This window comes from Sminthopsis crassicaudata, chromosome 4, assembly GCF_048593235.1.
Source record: "Sminthopsis crassicaudata isolate SCR6 chromosome 4, ASM4859323v1, whole genome shotgun sequence".
Classification (NCBI taxonomy): domain Eukaryota; kingdom Metazoa; phylum Chordata; class Mammalia; order Dasyuromorphia; family Dasyuridae; genus Sminthopsis; species Sminthopsis crassicaudata.
Window position 1 is genome coordinate 449,372,369 of NC_133620.1, and position 6,004 is coordinate 449,378,372.

A 6,004-nucleotide genomic window follows, 5' to 3' on the forward strand; every position below is an offset into this window, starting at 1 on the left:
ATCTAATCTTTTAATATTTATATGTTAGAATGGGGACACATAGGTGGCGCATTGGGTAGGGTACTGGGCCTGGAGTCAGACTTTTCTTCTTGAGTTCAAATCTGGCCTCATGCCAGCCAGATCCAGGTTGTAGTCCTGAGTTTCAGACCCAGGTTAGGAAGAGCACTAACACGCCAGAGCTTGTGAGGCTGGCACCCTAGTTCCAGGGTAGAAAAGAGTGGCCACAGACCAGAGCACAGACCAGGAGAGTGGTAAACACTTCTCCTTAGATCAAGCCAACTTGGAAGAAATGAAAACTTACAGAGCCCCCCTGAGATGAAGAAAAGAACTTTTAAAAGTAGAGTTGGCTAAATGGAAAAGGAGGTACTTCCTGAAGAAAATAATTCCTTAAAAATTAAAATTAGGCAAGTGGAATCTAAAGATTTTATAAGAAAGTCTAGGAAAAAATCAAAAGAAAACATTGAAGAAAATGTGAAATATGTCATTGGAAAAACAGTTGACCTGGAGAATAGATCCAGAAGAGATAATTTGAGAATTTTCAAACTACTTGAAAGTTTGACCAGTACCTGATTTAAATGAAAAAGAGTCTAGACATCATCGCTCAAGAAATTATCAAAAAAACCTGCTCTGATATCCTAGAACCAGAAGGTAAAATAGAATTGGAAAGAATCCACTGATCATCTTCTGAAAGAGTTGCCCAAATGAAAACTCTCTGGAGTATTATATAGCCAAATAACTGAACTCCCAGATTCAGAAGAAATTATAGCCAGAAAGAAATAATTCAAAAATTGTTTTTGTTCTAGGATAACACAAGATTTAGCAGCTTCTTCATTAAAGGATTGGAGGACTTGGAATGATATTCTGGAAGGCAAAGGAGTTAGGGTAAAGAGATAAATAGGAAAAAGAAATTTTAAGGGTTTCAATAAGGTTAAACTTTACATTCTTACATTAGAAGGTATTTGTAACTCCTAAGAATTTTATTATTCATTAAGGCAGTTAAAAGGAGAATACATAGACACAGGTGTGCATGTGGGCACGGGTGTGAGTTGAATATGATGGAATATCTAAAAATATAAAATTAAGGAATTAAAAAAAAAAGTAATGCCTTGGGAGAAGGGAAGGGAGAGTGGGATAAATTATTTCATAAAAAGCATAAAAAAGCTTTCATAGTGGAAGGAAAAATGGGGGAGGTAGGAAGGGAAGTACTTGAATCCTATTCGTCACAATTGATTCAAAGAGGGAACAATGTGCACAGTCAATATAGAAATCTATCTTAGCTTACAAGAAAGTAGGAGGGAAAGACGATAAGTTAAGGAAGAGAGGCTCATAGAGCAGATTGGGGGAGGCAGTAGTCAGAAAATATTTTTGAGCATGGATGGGGAAAGGAGTAGGATAAAAGGGCAAAAATAGGATGTAGGGAAATAGACAGTATACCGAAAAATGTTGACATCAAGTTTCTCTGAAAGGTCTTGTTATTGTTTCTCTGAAAAAAAAAAAAAAAAAAAAAAAAGCCCTTAAATATATAGAGAACTGAGTCATATTGTAAGAATACAAATCATTCCCCAACTGATCAATGGTTAAAGGATATGAGTAATTTTCTGTTGAAGTAATCATAGCTATCTTTAGTCATATGAAAAACGCTCTAGATTACTTTTGATTAGAAAATACAAATTAAAACAATTCTGAGTTACTATCCCACAGCTGTCAAATTGACTAATATTGAAGGAGGTGTGGGAAAAGACACTAATGCATTGTGGGTTAAATTGTGAACTGATTCAACCATTCTGGAATACAATTTGAAATTATGCCTAAAGGATATAAAACCATGCATATCTTTGACTCACTAATATCCAATAATGAGACTTTCCCAAAGAGATAAAAAACAAAAAAGAAAAGGTTCTGTATGTTTGAAGATATTTATAGTAATTCTATAAATGTGGCAAAGAATGGGAAACAGAGTTGTGGAATTTTATTGTGTTATAAGAAATGATAAACAAAATGCCCTTAGAAAGCCTTGAAAAACTTATATGAATTAATGCAAAGTGAAATGAGCAGAACCAGGAGGACATTTTACACAGTAACAATAACATTATATGGTGATTAACTGTGAATGACTTAACTCCTCTCAGCAACACAAGGATTGAAACCAGTTCTAAGGGACTTATATGAATCCAGAGAAAAACTGATGGAATCTGAATGCAGACCAAAGCATAATTTTAAAAAACCTTCCTTCCTTCCTTCCTTCCTTCCTTCCTTCCTTCCTTCCTTCCTTCCTTCCTTCCTTCCTTCCTTCCTCCCTCCCTCCCTCCCTCCCTCCCTCCCTCCCTCCCTCCCTCCCTCCCTCCCTCCCTCCCTCCCTTCCTTCCTTCCTTCCTTCCTTCCTTCCTTCCTTCCTTCCTTCCTTCCTTCCTTCCTTCCTTCCTTCCTTCCTTCCTTCCTTCCTTCCTTCCTTCCTTCCTATCTTTCCTTCTTTCCTTCCTATCTTTCCTTCCCTTCCTTCCTTTCCTTCCCTTCCCTCCCTTCTCCCCTTCTCTCTCTCTTTCTTGGTTTACATTTTCTTGCACAACATGACTAATATGAAAATGGCATATTAAGGTTGTTGTCCTTCGTTCTTGAAGAAGATCAAAATGACATCAGTCTGTTAGAGTCAAGTTATACTAACCCCAGCTGTAGCTGATTAGATCAATATGAGCTTGGAATTCTCTATCACAGGTTGGGCATAAATTGTCCATATTGGGGGTAGAGTCTCTAAATTTGTGTATATTGCATGGTTTTTTTTGGAGCTATTCTGCTTTGTTCATGGAGCACAGCACCTTTTCTGATGAGGGCACACCATGCTGGGTGGTCCTGTGCAATGTCTCTCATGTTCTACAGTCAATTCTAAAGTTCTTAAGAGAGACTTTTGAGAGAGTCCTTGGATCACTTTTTTTTCTGACAACCATGTGAGCACTTGCCCTGTGTGAATTCTCCATAAAACAATCTTTTTGGCAAGCATATATATGTTTGGCATTTGAACAATGTGGCCAGCCCAATAGAGTTGTGTTCTCTGCAATAGAGTTTGAATTCTTGGCAGTTTAGTTGAAGAAAGGACCTCAATGTCCCATGCCTTATCCTGCCAGATCATCTTCAGAATCTTTCTTGGACAATTCAAATGGAAGTAGTTCAGTTTCCTGGCATGGCATTGGTATAACTGTCCAGGTTTCACAGGCACATCCAACAATGATGTCAACATGATGACTCTTAGACCTTCAGTTTGGTAGTCAGTCTAATACCTCTCATCTCCCACTTTCTCTTGGAGGCTCTCAAATACTGAGCTAGCTCTGGCAATGCACATGTCAGTCTCATTATCTATTTGTAGATCTCTGGAAAGTATACTATCAAGATAAGTGAATTTATTCACAGCATTCAAAACTTCTCCATTTGCTATAACTAATGGTTACATATGGATAGTGTGACGCTAGCTTATGAAACACTGTGTTTTCTTGGTGCTAATTTTAGGCAAAAATTAGCACAAACAGCAGAAAATTGATCCATACTTTGTTGCCTTTTAGCTTTAGAGGCTGCACTGAGTGCACAATCATCTTCAAACAAAACATCATGCACCAAAACTCCACTTTAAGTCTTATCTTGAAGCCTTATCAAGTTGAAGAATTTACCGTTATGATTCAAGGCAATTCCAATAGACTTGTGATGGAAAGAGCCATCCACATCCGGAGAGAGAACTATGAAGACTAAATGTGGATCATAGTATTTTCATCTTTGTTGTTGTTTGCTTGTTGGTTTTTTTTTTTCCTTTCTCATTTTTTCCCCCTTTGATCTGATTTTTCTTGTGTATGGTAAATGTGGAAATATGTTTAGAAGAATTGCACATGCTTTACCTATATTGGATTAATTGCTGTCTAGGGGAAGTAGGAAAGGAGAAAAATTTGGAACACAAAGTTCTGCAAGGATGAATGTTGAAAACTATCTTTGCATGTATTTTGAAAAAGAAAAATCTATTATTATTTATTTAAATTAAAATATATTATTTAAAAAAGAAAAAGAATTTATTGGCAGTGTGGTAGCTCACCTTGATGCCATGTTCATCCTCATTGAAGACATTTATGAATATGAATATGAATATGGCTGAAAACATGCTAAAAAGCATGGGAGTACACATTGGGAAAAAGTGAGAGCATTGTCTATTATTGAGAAGCTGGGCAAACATGCTGTCATGAGACTGACACACAATAATCATGAACTTTTCCAGGCTACCAGATTTTGATGTAACTTTCCATAAGCACTTGAGACTGACAATATCAAAGGCCTTGGTCAGATCTACAAACTTTGTGTACACATGTCTGTTCTGCTCCTGGCATTTCTCCTGGAGTTGTCGGGCAGCAACATGATATTAATTGTTTCTCAGACCTTTCTAAAGCTACACTGGCTCTCAGGTAGATGACTATCTTCCAGGTGAAGGATCAGCCTTTCAATGGGACATGAGCAAGAATCTTGCTAATATGAAAATATGTTTTACATGACTGCACATATATAACCTATATAAAATTGCTTGCCATCTCAGGGAGGGGAGAGGGGAGCGAGAGAGAGAAGATAATTTGGAACTGAAAAAAAAAAATGACAAAAACTATGTATTTGGGAAAAAATAAAATATTAAATAGAAGAACATTCCTCTAAAATTCTAGTTGCACTATCTCAAATGGATACAACGATTTATGGAAGAGTGGGCTCAGTGTAATAATAATGAGGCACAAATGTAGGATAGCTATATGCCAAGAAATAATTCCCCATTCTTGTTATGGATAGTCATTTCTTTGTATAATTTTCACACAGTTTTCCTCTTTGTGCAGCATTTCTGCTTTGCAGATCACCCAGCTAGTCTTGAAGTCTGCTCCTCCCTTGAGTCTCTCAGCAAAATTCTTCTCTATCCCAAGGGAGCTACATCCCTTCAAACTGCTTCCTCCTTTAGGTACTCTCTGCACCCATATTTGTCCTTGGATGTGTTTCTGTCCCTGCTGGATGCAATTTCCTGTTCTAGTAGCAAAGTCCTTTGTAAAGCAAAGTCTATTCTATTCCCCTTCTCCATCCTAGTTACCTTTTTTAATAGGAAGGGGGGGGGGGGGGGACTGCCTCTATAAAGCCTGTTTGAATTTGGACCAAGGAAAGAATTATTTTGATAGGAAGGCCTAACGGGTATGATTGACTTGACTAATCACAAGATATTTCCTGAGGGAGTCAGTAGTTTCATCCAATAGAATCCTTAATCCTTTTAAAGCTGATTAATTTATTTAAGAACACCTTATGTTTATATTGGAGCCTTTGTAACTTCATCATGTAAGGAACTCCCTTTTCTTCCTCCCTCCCTTCCTCCCTCCCTCCCTCCCTCCCTCCTTCCCCTCCCTCTCTTTTTGCCTCCCTCTCTTCCTTCTTTTCTTCCTTCCTTCCTTCTCTCTCTCTCTCTTTCTTTCTTTTTCTCTCTTTCTTTCTTTTTCTTTTCTTTCTCTCTCTCTTCTCGCTTTCTCTCTTTCTCTCTTTCTCTCTTTCTTTCTTTCTCTCTTTCTCTCTTTCTTTCTTTCTTTCTTTCTCTCTTTCTTTCTTTCTTTCTTTCTTTCTTTCTTTCTTTCTTTCTTTCTTTCTTTCTTTCTTTCTTTCTTTCTTCTTTCCTTCTTTCTTCTTCCTTCCTTCCTTCCTTCCTTCCTTCCTTCCTTCCCTTCCTTCCTTCCTTCCTTCCTTCCTTCCTTCCTTCCTTCCTTCCTTCCTTCCTTCCTTCTTCCTTTCTTTCTTTCTTTCTTTCTTTCTTTCTTTCTTTCTTTCTTTCTTTCTTTCCTCTTTCTTTCTTTCTTTCTTTCTTTCTTTCTTTCTTTCTTTCTTTCTTTCTTTCTTTCTTTCTTTCTTCCTTCCTTCTTCCTTCCTTCCTTCCTTCCTTTCCTTCCTTCCTTCCCTTCCTTCCTTCCTTCCTTCCTTCCTTCCTTCCTTCCTTCCTTCCTTCCTTCCTTCCTTCCCTTCC